Source organism: Oncorhynchus keta, chromosome 2 (assembly GCF_023373465.1).
Source record: "Oncorhynchus keta strain PuntledgeMale-10-30-2019 chromosome 2, Oket_V2, whole genome shotgun sequence".
Taxonomy (NCBI): Eukaryota; Metazoa; Chordata; class Actinopteri; order Salmoniformes; family Salmonidae; genus Oncorhynchus; species Oncorhynchus keta.
Window position 1 is genome coordinate 45,255,137 of NC_068422.1, and position 16,640 is coordinate 45,271,776.

The following is a 16,640-nucleotide window of genomic DNA, read 5'->3' on the forward strand; positions in this document are numbered from 1 at the left end:
GAAAAACCCTATCCCTCTGCAAAGAACCTTCTTGGTAGAACCCTATCCCTCTGCAAAGAACCTCTTTGGAACCCTTCTTTTAAGAGTGCAGTGGGTAATGACATTAATGACAATGAAATAAAGCACGAGGTCAGCCCTCCCAGAGGGATCTGGCTTTTAAGACTATGTGAAATGATTTGATCACATTACTAATGAAACCTCTCTGACTCCCAGTGTCAGGTGGTTGGGAGTGGTGAGGAGGTTTAATTGAAGCGGCACTCTGAAAGGCCCTCGTGCTTTTGACAACGAACCCTGGCTCTCTGAAGAGGTTGTTGTCAGAGCTATGCCTGCATTGACGATCATAGGCTACACCTCATTATTGCAGCAGACTAACATTCAAAGATGGGTCTAAAAATGTTGAACATCGTCGGGGTCGTATTCACTAAGAATGAACCAGAAGCAAATGGACTGAAACGATAGGGGACTACCTGAAACTTGTCCAATAAGAACATCTGTTTGTCCTTTTCAGGGGACAAAGTTAAAACAGACATACTAAACTGGTCTTACACAGTAATGTGCTGCGTTTCAGTTACAGCAACAGTTGGGAATGTTTCAAATCAGTCTCCAGGGTCACGAGGAGGTTTCACGTATCGTCATGACACCAAGAATACCAAGCCCGTGTCATCTGGCATTGTGCTGCTAGTATTCCCAATGAGCGCGTTGATGATCATACGGTACATACTCTGCTCACTCACCACTTACACTTCGATGGGTTGGCTTGCGTGGAAATGTTAACATGCTATCCGTGATGAGTACGACTATAAATGTACCCATGTCATTATGGTCCAGAGAGGCCTGCTGGCATTCACAACAGTACTCCGACTCCCACCTGTGGTTACGTTCTAAACGTCCGTGACCAGGTTAGGCTACTAACTGACCACCAAACCAAACCGCCCTCCAGATCCAATGTTGATCAATTCAATTCGGGCATCGTTGGACTTCTAACTCAGGTCGACACATCAACAACCCCACGGACCACATGGTCTGCTCTGTGTGCCACCCCACGAATCTCCGAGCACCACTCCAACTCCATCACAGTCAAACGCTGGAATGTCACAAAAGCCTTCATCGTGGACGTGCACAGAGAGAGCACGGCGGGCACGTGAGTCGTCAGGGAGGTCTGGAGCAGTCACATCATCTCGGATGGTGGCCTGAAGGGCTGGAGGGAAATGATCTGAACTCTTTCACTTACAAATTGCCTACAGATGACTCACTTCTTCTGTTCTATTTCAACCTCCTCAGAGACGATCAATGCTTCCTGAACTGTCGGATTATCCTACGTGACATAGAATAGAAAGCGTAAATGTGAACACAGGTTTGTATATGAAGGTGGCTCTGAGTCTAAACGATTGTGTCTGCTTTTTTTCTCCCCCTCTGTCGCACCCTATTATTAGAGGTGGAATTCGGATCCTTGTGTGAGTGGCTATCGGAAAGAGCCGACTGGGACGCTTTTGAAGTCTGCCGATCGATCAACACCAATCTGGGGTGAAATTGGAGAGCAGGGCCAGCGTGCATAAACTCTTCCTCTTCCTCTGACACCAGCGTTGAACAGCCTAGATGATCTGGAGGGAGATGTGATATGATGTGGCCAGACAGGGGAAATGAAAGGGAGGAATGGATAGGCATGGTTCTGTCGGGCTCACTGCGTCTTACAGTGACACGTCACGGACGTTGGAGGTAAGGAAATAGACAGACGTGGAGAGAAGTCCTTCATTCGGCTCGGTAATTTACCGGCATCGTATACAGTAGATACAAGGTAAGAAAGAGCAGAAATCTTGTGTGAGTGAGAGAGCGTTGCCCCGATAGCAACAGGAACCGTGGAGATGTTGTAGTAACTTATTAAAACACAGAATTACAAGACTGTACTCCATTCTTCTCAATATGCTTCTATTGTTCCCGTGTGTGCCATCAACCCTGCTCCCTACCATGTACAGAAGACGAGCAGACAGAAATGACATTTCTTGCTTTTGCCATCTCTCTCTCTCCCTCACGGCTCCACAGGTCTAATTGAAGTGGTTAATTAACTAGAAAAACACAAGAACACTTTTCCAGGACGTTAGGAGATCTGGGGATGAGTTTGTGTGAAAGGGTTGATAAAAGCGTCTGAAGTGCATTATGTTTCCTCTCCCGCCATCGCCCCGGGAGATGGAGAGCATGACGGACGCCTGGCCACAGGTGTGCAGGTGCAAACATGATGCCAGCCAATTGGACAGTTTGAATTTGTTTTCTGTCGCAACGCTCTGCCAAGTCCAGGAAAGGACACGAGAGCTAATGTGTATAGTTGAAAAGAAATGTCATCAGAACAATGTTTTATGTGGCATTGTATGGCATCTCTCATAAAGATTTGAGGGGAAACAGATAAACGTGAGCTCGTGTACATACGCATACACATAAATACATACCTTATTTTGCACGCGCACACACGCACGCAAACACACACACACTTACACACACAGGAGCAGAGAGATGGAGTCATATGCTTTGGCTCTGATAGAGACACAGTAGGTGACAGAGAGAGAACAGAGATACAGAGGCAGATGCTCATCAATCTAGTGGTCACACACACACACACACACACACACACACACACACACACACACACACACACACACACACACACACACACACACACACACACACACACACACACACACACACACACACACACACACACACACACACACCTCATTGAAGTCCTTTTAGAGAAGCAGACCATGGAGTGACAGAGAGAGGAGGAGTGTAGGGCATTGTCAGGGGCCTGCTGTGTGTGTACACATTTCAGTACCAGCTCACCAGTGGAACCGAGGGACAGAGCCACCTTGGTCTCAGGCATACAATCCCTCACTTATGCTTGCCATCTGATTCAGAACCCAACAACCCCACCATTCTAACTGCCATCGCACAATGGGATGAATGTCTCTGACTAAATGGAGAAAGTGACCGTGTGTGTGTGTTAAAAAATATGTGGGAAGCCTCTGGGACAGGCCTTGTTTTGAGTAAAAACGTCCCACTCTTGCCTTCTGAAGAAATCCCGCACTACTCGGGTGGCAAACATACAGTATATCTTTCTCTTTGTTAACAGTCACATTGTTGACATTCTGCCTCTTGTTATGGGACGGCTCACCCTTTTTAAAGCTACTTGAGCAGACTGTGGGCTCCATTGTACTGTAGCAGTTTGGGATGAAGTATGTGCAGCCATTGCGTAAGCTGCACCTCAAGGGCCATACCTCCCACCACATTCCCCAGAATGGGAACAATCCGCCCAAGTGTCCGCTAAACGGCCGAACCATGGGACAACGGTGTCTTATCCCTCAGAACGGAGGGTGGGAGGGATGGAAGGATGGATGGATGAAGGAAGGAAGGTAGGGGGGGGGCATTATCAATCTGCCCCAGAGAGTGCCTGACCGGCCTGGTGTGGGTATCAGTGGGTGTGGCGGGCATTGTCTTCTCATTCTGTCCTGACAAAGGCATCTTTTTCCAGTGCCCATGCATTCCAGGAACAAGTGTCACATTGTCCTGAAGGATCGAACGGTGGTGAAGGCAAGGTCAGGAGACAAAACAATGTTTCACTGGCCCAGTCAAAGGACAGAAGGACAGTTAGAGTCAGCAAAGTGATACTTCTGACTTCTTCCCATCCACAGATCTCTGTCTCCTTCGGTCTCCTCTGTTTCTGTCTCCTCTGTTTCTGTCTCCTTTCCTCTGTCTCTGTTTCCTTTCTGTTTCTCTTTTTTTATTTTTTATTTTATTTTTTTTCACCTTTATTTAACCAGGTAGGCTAGTTGAGAACAAGTTCTCATTTGCAACTGCGACCTGGCCAAGATAAAGCATAGCAGTGTGAACAGACAACACAGAGTTACACATGGAGTAAACAATTAGCAAGTCAATAACACAGTAGAAAAAAATGGGCAGTCTATATACAATGTGTGCAAAAGGCATGAGGAGGTAGGCGAATAATACAATTTTGCAGATTAACACTGGAGTGATAAATGATCAGATGGGCATGTACAGGTAGAGATATTGGTGTGCAAAAGAGCAGAAAAGTAAATAAATAAAAACAGTATAAAAACAGTATGGGAATGAGGTAGGTGAAAAAGGGTGAGCTATTTACCTATAGACTATGTACAGCTGCAGCGATCGGTTAGCTGCTCGGATAGCTGATGTTTGAAGTTGGAGAGGGAGATAAAAGTCTCCAACTTCAGCGATTTTTGCAATTCGTTCCAGTCACAGGCAGCAGAGTACTGGAACGAAAGGCGGCCAAATGAGGTGTTGGCTTTAGGGATGATCAGTGAGATACACCTGCTGGAGCGCGTGCTACGGATGGGTGTTGCCATCGTGACCAGTGAACTGAGATAAGGCGGAGCTTTACCTAGCATGGACTTGTAGATGACCTGAGCCAGTGGGTCTGGCGACGAATATGTAGTGAGGGCCAGCCGACTAGAGCATACAAGTCGCAGTGGTGGGTGGTATAAGGTGCTTTAGTGACAAAACGGATGGCACTGTGATAGACTGCATCCAGTTTGCTGAGTAGAGTGTTGGAAGCCATTTTGTAGATGACATCGCCGAAGTCGGGGATCGGTAGGATAGTCAGTTTTACTAGGGTAAGCTTGGCAGCGTGAGTGAAGGAGGCTTTGTTGCGGAATAGAAAGCCGACTCTGGATTTGATTTTTGATTGGAGATGTTTGATGTGAGTCTGGAAGGAGAGTTTGCAGTCTAGCCAGACACCTAGGTACTTATAGATGTCCACATATTCAAGGTTGGAACCATCCAGGGTGGTGATGCTAGTCGGGCATGCGGGTGCAGGCAGCGATCGGTTGAAAAGCATGCATTTGGTTTTACTCGCGTTTAAGAGCAGTTGGAGGCCACGGAAGGAGTGCTGTATGGCATTGAAGCTCGTTTGGAGGTTGGATAGCACAGTGTCCAATGACGGGCCGAAAGTATATAGAATGGTGTCGTCTGCGTAGAGGTGGATCAGGGAATCGCCCGCAGCAAGAGCAACATCATTGATATATACAGAGAAAAGAGTCGGCCTCTTATATTTTCGAGGTGTCTCTTCCACTGTCAGACACTCACCTTAGGCTATCACTAGATTCACTACATTATTTGTTTTGTACAGCAGTCTTGCTCCAATTATGGCAGAACATTGTGTATTAGAAAGCAAAACTAAGACCTCCCCTAAACTCTTATTTATGTAAATGCCTCCAATGTACAAAACTCTCTCTGTCTCTCTACCACTCTCCGTCTCTCACATATACACTCACACCTCTAGACATTCTAAAAATCCCCCCTCTTCCGTCTCCCACTTTTACTAGACTAATCCCTCAGCCTCACACCATGTGTAGTGTCCAGATCATTGCACAAACCACTAAAGTGTTACTGCGTGTTTCTCACAGCCAGAGGTTCAGCCCCATTTAAAGAAAACAGGAAAATCTATATTTCTTATTAGGAATCCCTGCTGATGTGCCTGAGGCTTGGCTTTTTCTCATCACTTTTCTCCTTTGTGCTGTTGGAGGATACACAGAAGGACAGTCTCCCTAGGAGAGTTCATGCTATTGTACGTTTTTTCCTCTATTTGTACTGTACCAGAAAAAATATGGATTCTGCTTTTAACAAATGTGGTACGGTATATCCGTTTTCATGGAAGGGAAATGTGTTGATTGTTGTGAATCTGCAAACATATTGATTTAAAGAGTATATATGGACCTGGATTCATGTTGGGCTCCCGAGTTGCGCAGCGGTCTAAAGGCACTGCATCTCACTGCTTGAGGTGTCACTACAAACATGCTGGTTCAAATCCAGGCTGTATGACAACTGGCTGTGATCAGGGTGGTGGTGCACAATTGGCCCAGTGTTGCCTGGGTTTGGCTGGTGTAGGCTGTCATTGTAAATAAGAATTTGTTCTTAACTGACTTTCCTAGTTCAATAAAATTGTCACGGCCGTGAAAAGAAGTGGACCAAACTGCAGCGTGGTGAGCGTACATTTTCTTTTATTTGAGTAAATGTCACCAACAAACAAACACACAAACACACAACCACACAACCACACAACCACACAACCACACAACCACACAACCACACAACCACACAACCATGACACTTACAGGGCTATAGTGCCACTAACAAAAGTCAACTACCCACACTGAAGGAGGGAAAAAGAGCTACCTAAGTATGATTCCCAATCAGAGACAACGATAGACAGCTGTCCCTGATTGAGAACCATACCCGAGCAAAACATAGAAATTAAGAAACATAGAAAACAAAAAATAGAATGCCCACCCCACATCACACCCTGACCTAATGAAATAGAGAAATTAAACAGCTCTCTAAGGTCAGGGCATGACAACAAATTCCATTATTACGCAACGGCGTGTGTAACCGTGGAAGGAGAAACAGTTGCACTTTGATTGAAGTTCCATATCTGAGGAATATCTTCAACCTGCATTTTACATGCTTCCATTTGAAAAGTGACTTTCTGCAGGAGCAGTCTGGACTAAGTGCAATTCTCATGGGTGCACTGCTGTATCCTACCATCACCACAGTTGTCAGTGTAACAGTTGGCTACACTCGAGCATCTGCATCCTGGTGACTTTGAAAACACTGCTGCTTCAAAGTCACAGATAAAAGACAGATTAGGGAAACACTGCGACACACAAGGAGCATTCTGGGTGATGGGAAATCAGAGCCCCGACCCTTTCTAAAGACTGTGATAGATACACTATAAAATACATTGAGAGGGGAGAGAAGGGGGGAGAAAACTCCTCCCAACACAGACAGAGGTGGTGTCCTTGCTAGGAATAATTGGGTCTGTTTCTTCTGTTTCCTCCTGGGTCCATCCCTCCTTCCCTCTCCTTCACTCCACTCTCTCGTTCTCCCTCTATAAAATTGTTTACTGGGGACAGTGGCAGGGGCATTGAAAGAGGGAAAGTGGGTGTAGGCTTTCATTGTGATTGATTGAGAGGGCCATGGCCCTTATTAAAAAAACATGAAGAAATATGTTGAAAAAACATATGTAAAAAACAACAACATGGTTTTCGGACACATGTAGGCTGTATCACATCTCGCCGTGATTGGGAGTCCCATAGGGAGGCGCAGAATTGGCCAAAACGTTGTCCGGGTTTGGCCGGGGTCGGCTGTCATTGTAAATAATATTTTTTTCTGAACTGACTTGCCTAGTTAAATAAAAGTCAAATAAAATGTTTTAAATAAAATGTATGAACACATGTATGAACAAATCACATGAGAAATGTTATTTAAAATATATATATATATATATATATATATTCCACATGAGGTTTCACATGGATTTGTCACAAACATTTTTCACATTTGAACAAATCAAATGAAAAATGTAACGTGAAAATGAAATTCAGAGGTGGTTTTACATGGATTTTTCACATGGCTCACACATATTTTCACAACATTTCAGGTGTGCTGTTGTAACTGGCAGCATTAGAACCCAGGTCTCCCAGGGGAGAAGCTAATGTCTTGACCATTAGACCAAATGTGCCAACACTTATTTATTATCAATTTCTCTCAATCTCAGAATATTGACTATTCACTTTATTAAAATTGCTCAAATTGAGCTGTGATTCAAGATTTTTTTAATACAAAAAACAATACAAGAATATTGCCATTTTGATTTAGTCCAAAGTAATGTTTATCAAAATAAGGTCCATTGATAAAGCACACTTTAACATCAATGTCAACTTGTTTTGACATTGCATTGCTGTTATTAGCTGTAGGATGTTTAGGATGTTTTTAATGCATTTTGAACACTTTCAGACAATGCAATAATTTTTTCAAACTCAGTTAAAAAAACATTTAAAAAGTTTAATTCAGTTAACTGATTACCTCTAACAGCAATACTTTTTACATGTTTAAAAGGAGTATTGCTGTTACCTGAACACGTTGTCATTTGCAGCAACGACCTGGGGAATAGTTACAGGGGAGAGGAGGGGGATGAATGAGCCAATTGTAAACTGGGGATTATTAGGTGACCGTGATGGTTTGAGGGTCAGATTGGGAATTTAGCCAGGACACCGGGGTTAACACCCCTACTCTTACCATAAGTGCCATGGGATCTTTAATGACCTCAGAGAGTCAGGACACCCATTTAATGTCCCATCCGAAAGACGGCATCCTACACAGGGCAATGTCCCCAATCATTGCCCTGGGGTATTGGGATATTTTTTTTGACCAGAGGAAAGAGTGCCTCCTACTGGCCCTGCAACACCACTTCCAGCAGCATCTGGTCTCCCATCCAGGGACTGACCAGGACAACACTGCTTAGCTTCAGAAGCAAGCCAGCAGTGGTATGCAGGGTGGAATGCTGCTGGCATATGTGGAAACATTGCTACTGCAACATGTTACCGCCCCCTTTTCACATCTGAAGAGAATAACACTATTTCACTGCCACATGTGAACTTGCAATTCCACATGTGAATGGTCGATTTTCACATGTGGCGTTTTCTTACATGTGAAACTGTAAATTAGATTTTCACATGTGATCACAGGAACTTACAATTCCACATGTGAACGTGAGATATCAAATTTTCCCCTGTGAACGTTTTTCACGTGAAACCACAAATTTACCATGTGCGACTGCAATTCACGTGAGGTGAAAACATGTTTTTCTTCTCATATGTGAAAAGGTGGTGTTAACATGTTAACTCTAAATGTAATACATGTGAACATTTTAACAATTGGCCCAGTGTCGTTAGGGTGGCCGGGGTAGGCCGTCATCGTAAATAAGAATTTGTTCTTAACTGACTTGCCTAGTTAAATAAAAAATAAAAAAGGAATTTTAAAAACTCCTGGTCGAAACACGAGGAACCAATTAGGCGCCAAATTCAAAACAACAGATATCCGATAATTAAAATTCCTCAAACATACAAGTATTTTACACAATTTTAAAGATACACTTCTTGTAAATCCCACCACAGTGTCCGATTTCAAAAAGGCTTTACGACGAAAGCAAACCAAACGATTATGTTAGGTCAGAGCCAAGTCACAGAAAAACATCATTTTTTCTAGCCAACGAGAACAGTCACAAAAATCAGAAATAGAGATAAATTAACCACCTTTGATGATCTTCATCAGATGACACTCATAGGACTTCATGTTACACAATACATGTATATTTTGTTCGATAAAGTTCATATTTACATTAAAAAAATCTTAGTATACATTGGCGCGTTACATTCAGTAGATCCAAAACATCCGGTGATTTTGCAGAGAGCCACATCAATTTACAGAAATAGTCATAATACACATTGATAAAAGATACAACTATTATGCACAGAATTATAGATACACTTCTCCTTAATGCAACCTCTGTGTCAGATTTCAAAAAAGCTTTACCGAAAAAGCACACCATGCTATAATCTGAGTACAGCGCTCAGAGACCAAAACAACCCAAACAGATATCCTCCATGTTGTGTAGTCAACAGAAGTCAGAAATAGCATTATAAATATTCACTTACCTTTGATCTATGATCAGAATGCACTACCAGGAATCCCAGTTCCACAATAAATGTTTGTTTTGTTCGTAATGTCCATAATTTATGTCCAAATACCTCCTTTTTGTTTGCGCGTTTAGCCCAGTAATCCAAATTCATGACGTGCGATCACTAGGAGCAGACAAAAAGTCAAAAAGTTCTGTTTACAGTCCATAGAAACATGTCAAACGATGTATAGAATCAATCTTTAGGATGTTTTTAACATAAATCTTCAATAATTTTCCAACCGGAGAATTCCTTTGTCTTCAGAAGTGCAATTGAACTCAAGCTAACTCTCACGTGAACGTGCATGGCCAGCTCATGGCTCTCTGGCAGACCCCTGACTCATTCCCCTCTCATTCGCCCCCACTTCACAGTAGAAGCATCAAACAAGGTGCTAAAGACTGTTGACATCTAGTGGAAGCCGTAGGAGGTGCAGTTTGACCCCAGAGACACAGTGCATTTGATAGGGAAACAGTTTTAAAAACTTCAGAGATGTTTTCTATCCAAATCTACTAATACTATGCAGGGTAGCCTAGTGGTTAGAGCGTTGGACTAGTAACCAAATGGTTGCAAGTTCAAATCCCCGAGCTGACAAGGTACAAATCTGTTGTTCTGCCCCTGAACTGGCAGTTAACCCACTGTTCCTAGGCCGTCATTGAAAATAAGAATTTGTTCTTAAACCCCCCTCCCCCACGTTCAGCTGGAAGGTGGCGCATGGAACGCAAAAATATTCCTAAAAATATTTAACCTCCACACATTAACAAGTCCAATGGCTCAAATGAAAGATAAACACCTTGTTTATCTACCCAGCAAGTCAGATTTCTAAAATGTTTTACGGCGAAAACATAGCACATATTTATGTCAAACCACCACCGAAGACACAGCTAATTTGCATAGCCAAGTTGAAAAAAATATGCAATCAACAAACGCAGGATTAAAAGAAAAATAATTTCACTAACCTTTTGAAATCTTCATCAGATGACAGTAATATAACATGTTACACAGTACATTTATGTTTTTTTCAATAATATGCTATATATATCCACAAATCTCTGTTTACAATGACGCATCGTTCAAAAAACGCTACTCAAATGTCCTGAGAAATGACGATAGCTCCGGCAGATAACGTCATCTAACAAGGAATACACATCATAAACTTTGACTAAATATGCATGTTCTACATATATATAGGAAGATACACTTCTTCTAAATGCAATCGCTGTGTTACATTTATTTTTAACGTTACAGGTTTCGTTCACTATGAGTCGGCGCTCAGAAAGTAGCATTATGGCTCCTCTATCTTGGAGTCCACAGAAACCCAAATTTACCACATAAATATCCCCTTACCTTTGCTGTTCTTCCATCAGAAGACCTGGAAGGAATTATACTTACCAAAAACAGCGTTTAGTTTTGCAGTCTGTGTCTTTCGGTTCTCAAACACGACACATTTCGGTTGAAATGCAGCCAAAAGTCAAGTGGATGTGCACCACAACGTTGAAATTACATATTATATGTCGACTAAACTTGTCAAACTATGTTCATAATCAAGCTTTAACATGTTATAAAGGTGTACAGCAATCGTGAGGACGAACAGAAACACACGCATCGTTTAATCGATCTTGGAAAAAAGACAGGACCCGAGCAGAGCGCGCATAAGAGTAACCTGTTTTTTCGCGTGACCGAAAGGTTTCGGCCCGCCAAAACTCTCATGAGCGTGCGATTCTCACAATGAGAAGCCCCATTGGAAGCAGACATCGGCTGAAGACAAAGAGACTGTTCCCAGACCTGTAAGTGCTTCGGTAGGGTGGGGGCGATGACGTCAAAGTTGGGCCAACTTTTATGATGACAAGAGAGAGTTTGGGAGAATGACTGCCCTGGGAGTTCTGCTTTACATACAGACATAATTTAAACGGTTTTAGAAGCTTTAGAGTGTTTTCTATTCAATAATATTTTTTATTTGCATATATTAGCAACTTTTGACAAAAAAATTCTGTTTACTATGGGCACGCAATTCCTCCAAAGGGGGCAGTAAACAGCCCTATCCCCAACAGGTTTTAACTGACTTGCCTAGTAAAATAAAGGGACATTTTATTTTTAAATATAGCAACTGGGCCTGAGTAGAAGACAGTTTACTCTGGGCACCTTATTCATCCAAGCTACTCAATACTGCACCCAGCCATAACAAGCTAAGAACAAATTCTTATTTACAGATGTATTGTGATTTGGTAGCTTTTCTGAGTACAAAGTCAGTAATTTTACTTCTACTTGAGTACAATTGTATGCAAGTAACAGTATTCTACTTGAGAAGGACATTTCAGTACTATTTCCACCTCATTGATTTTAAATGTTAATACTATATATATATATATTATTTTTTTTTATACCAATCCTTATTTTTTTTATATATTTTTTTACAGATGTGCATTGTTGCAACTCATAAAATAAATTAACTTAGTTCCTACTGTACATTCATTTCCTATTTTACCTTTTCAATGTAATGCATGGAAAATATGTTTAACATTGTTCAGGTAACCTCAGCAAAATTATATATTTATCAAGTTCAATGGTTTTATTTTAAAAGCAATTCAATTACATTTACTCAGCCATTTTTTAAATTTCAACTATGTTTACTTGAGTAGTTTTTACACCAGTAATTGTACTTCTACTTCTAGTAAAATGTAATTAAAAGTAACAATACTTATACCTAGGTAGGATATTTCAGTACTCTTTCCACCCCTGTTGATAGTTGTTCAGTAGATTGTAGCATGAATCTGTAACAACAAGGCTGTGTTTACACAGGCAGCCCAATTCTGATATTCTTTTCTCTAATTTGACTTTTGACCAATCAGATCAGCTCTGAAAAATATATAAGGTGAAAAGACCAATGTGATTGGTCAAAAGACCAATTAAGCCCCGTTTCCATTGGCACATTGAAGTAAACCCAGATTGGGCCAGTGTTGCAAATTTAGCGACCCTCCTCTAGCGACACATTTTTAAAAAAGCGACTAGCGACAAAACTAGCAACTTTTTCTGGTGTTACTGGAGACTTTTGGAGACTGAATGCACGTATTGTTCCTACTCTTCTCAACGAGCAGCGGGTGCGGCCGCCGGCCCCACCCAGTCCCAAAGCACTCACAGGCGGCCCAGTCCTCACGCAGCAGTCCCTCCCAGCTGCAGTCAGAGCAGGAGATGTTCACCCCTACGAGTCCAGACTGCAAATGAATCGCGCATTCGGGAAGCCGCCGCTGGCTGATCCCACCCTGGCTTACATATATATATATTTTTTTACCTGAATTAGGGCCAGGCTAGTTACTAATATGTTCTCACATTGCCATTGACAGTTTTTTTATTGTCTTTTTTTGATCCATTTAGATTGTTAATGTAGATTGTATACAAAAAAATGTTATGGTTAAAAGTGTTAATGTTTTACTGTGACTTGCTGTAGGCTCCTAAGTGGACCATAAGGCTAAAAACCAAACCAAATTAAGAAAACAAAAAAAATATATATATTAAAAAAAAGTAACTCCGCCAGTGTCTCTTTTGGGTCACTATTGCCGGTCAAAGGCGGAGGGTTGGAATTGTGACATATGAAAACAACAAGAATCGACAAAAAAAAAGTTAATTTGTAGTTCTAAACATATTTAGGGTGTTTTTTTTCTCACTTTTTGTCTCCCCCCAACATTATTCCTCTCTCCTACAGCGTCCATCACAATTACATGCACATGGTCAATTATGCAAATTAGGCGATGACGCTATTCGGCGACTTTTAGGACAGCCAATAGCTACTTTCCTTACTGAGGAGTTGGCAACACTGGATTGGGTTGGCCTTGGTGGGCTAGCTCAAATTGCGTTACCACTGCCTCCAGATATGATAAATTATGTCATGGTGCTAGGTAGTCAATATGTGACTGCGCTAATGTTACAAGCTAGCCAGCAAAAATGTTTAACAATTTAATTCACCCTCATCATGCTCAACATTACTCAATACTCCTGCCAGTGCCAGCCAGACTCGGAGCCATATATTTAGCTTGCTGATGTTAGCTAGCTTAAAACAGGCTAGCTAATTTAATTCCTACCTTGCTTGCCATGGCAATGGCTATTAGCTAACCAAGCAAACCAGATGACAGGTTTGATATGATGTAGTCAGCTAGCTAGCTTTCAATATAACCTGGCCAGCTAAAATTCCTGCTAGCTCACGTTTCAACTCTGATTTGCTAGCTAACGTTAGGTAGCTAGCATTTGAGGGATGACTGTTCTCATAAAAGTGTAGTGCAAAAATGAATGAAGGGTCCAGCTATGGTGGTAATTTGTGTCATGTTTGACTACTGCAGTGCTTCTTGTCCATGTGCTAGCTAACAGCAACAAGCCCAGACGAGCTAGTTAAACATTGTGTCAGAATCAAGCAGTGACCCGTTTGGTGGTTGCATAGTAACGGCGTCACCAGTCTGAATTCTAATGGAGCTGGCACCGGTAGTGAAACTGGGCTGCGCTGGCCCATGTTTCCCTCAACCCAGCTCGAATTTGAGAATTCCATTCCAGCCAGCTCGAATTTTAAGTGCCAGTGGAAATGGGGCTTTAGTGGAAAAATATCAGAATCGGACTGCCTGTATAAAAGCAGCCAACTATGTATTAGCAGCGATCTAATGCGACCATTACATTTAGAACATGCTCGTTAACTCACTCGTACAGCAATACCATCAAACGTACAGTTGTGAACTTGTACACATTGGTAAATAGAATGGGCTTTCAGAACGTACTCTGTCAGCACAACCAACTCTGTCAGCACATCCTACACCTTTCTCTCTCCATTAATACAAAGTAATGGTGGGCCTTATATTATGATTGATGAGACTGATAAATGTGGTGGGGCTGATGGCTGAGGTTTGGAGTTAGCCTTTTCTTCCTACTTCTATATCATTAGCCCAACATGTATCCTATAAAATTACTATATTACATAGATTCTATACAGTATGTCATTCTATTATTAGCACTCAAAAGACATACATCTACTGTCTATGTATCATGTAAACCCTGAGCTCAGTGTACCAACTGTCAAACACTGTATCGATGGGTCAGTAGAGTCACATAAACCTCATGAGGTAATTAATTAATAATTACACACCAGGCTGTGACTCATCAAGGATCATTGATTTGATCTACAAAACCAGGCAGCATCCACACGATCCGCTGAGGTACTGTATAACATGTACGCATGCGATACGCATGAGGACCCAGGACATAGACATATCTGATATGGGCAGAAAGCTTAAATTCTTGTTAATCTAACTGCACTGTCCAAATGACATTGAAAGAATACCATGCTATTGTTTGAGGAGACTGCACAATTATGAACTTGAAAATGTATTAATAAACCAATTAGGCATATTTGGGCAGTCTTGATACAACATTTTGAACAGATATGCAATGGTTCATTGGATCAGTCTTAAACTTTGCACATACACTGCTGCCACATAGTGGCCAAAATATAAATTGCGCTTGGGCTGGAATAATCATTATGGCCTTTCTCTTGCATTTCAAAGATGGTATAAAAAAAAGCATTTTTAAAAATTTGTATTATCTTTAACCAGATCTAATGTGTTATATTCTCCTACATTAATTTCACATTTCCACAAACTTCAAAGTGTTTCCTTTCAAATGGTATCAAGAATATGCATATCCTTGCTTCAGGTCCTGAGCTACAGGCAGTTAGATTTGGGTATGTCATTCTAGGCGAAAATTGAAAAAAATGCTTGGATCCTTAAGAGTTTTTATAACTGACATACTTTAAAAAGTGTGAGCTCTCTCCAGGAGCAGTCAGAATTTTCTCAAAGTTGTTCACAACCTCCTCTGAATATACAGTGTTGTGACCCGCCTCAGGCAATGAGATTGTTCAAAGGCAGCAGGCAAACTCTGAGCCCCCTAGTGCTGTGGGGAGGGCTGTGACACAGAGTGTTGGAGTGCTAAACCGAAAGATAGACAAATTACAATATACAGGATCAAAGATGTTGTGTTTTCTTGAGAAAATAAAACTGCCTGTCTGTCTTCCTGTGTTTGTTTGTACCTATACCTGTGGAAATCTGTATATTTGTGAATGTGCATGTGAGTGGGTGTTTTTGAATACATATGTGTTTGTGCAAGTGCAGTGATTATTTTCCTATCCAACTGTGAGTGATGTGAATAGCCATAGTTGATGGAAAGCCATATTAGCTGGCTCAAGGGAATATGTTTATCTGTTGTCAGTGTTGCAGCAAACATAGATCATTGTCATTTAAATGAACAGCAACAACAATCAAAGATGAAAAAAAAAAAAAACGTAATTACATTTTACCTTTTGCGAGAGATAGACTTGATTTGGTTAGCCGGGGAACATCAGAGGGAATCAGAGCGCCTGCTCAGGACTCTATGATGAAGCTCTGGTCTAATGTGTGCTGACAGCTGAATGGCTTGTGAACAGAGGACAGGGCCCACGCTCTGTGGACTGATACATATCCAGGCCACTGAAAAATCAACAAAACATACCTAAACCAGGTCAACGTGGGCCACTTATTTTTCGCATAGATCAGCACTGTGATTAATATACCTCAACACAATTCCCATTACTGGTTTGCAATGCCTATCAGTGAAAACCTCTCACTAGTATCATAGAAGGAACTGCTCTTGCACTGACAACATCTAACTGGTCGGCTCATTTGCTCAGGGCTACAGTGTATGAGCAGCCATGTATGGTGTAATCAGCAGAATAATGGTTCGCTGGGTTCCTGTGTAGGGTGTGTGTGTGTACGTATATGCATGTGTGTGTGTGCATGTGTGTTATCTAAACGGTGCCTGTTTGGGCTATAGGCTCCACACTAAAGCAATGTAAAGCAAGTTGTGTTTGGAAATTCTCCACCACAGCAGCACTCATGTCACACTTAACTACTGTACCTCAGCGGTGCTATATGTCTTCCCCTAACTGGCTAACTGACCACTAGGGTTATAAATGCATCAAACAGCCACCCACACGTCCCACCATTTGTTCACATGATGTTTCTGGCATTGGTCTCCTTATCTCGTAGAATGAGAACAGCCCTTGGTGCTGGCCAAACAGCGCTGTCACATGGTTTG

At 41.9% G+C, this 16,640-nt stretch overlaps 1 protein-coding gene across 1 annotated transcript in view; it reads left to right on the top strand.

Moving 5' to 3' along the window:
* LOC118401088 (serine/threonine-protein phosphatase 2A 56 kDa regulatory subunit delta isoform-like) overlaps nucleotides 1-16,640 on the top strand; it is a 633,889-nt gene that overhangs the window by 503,884 nt on the left and 113,365 nt on the right. The window lies entirely within an intron of this gene.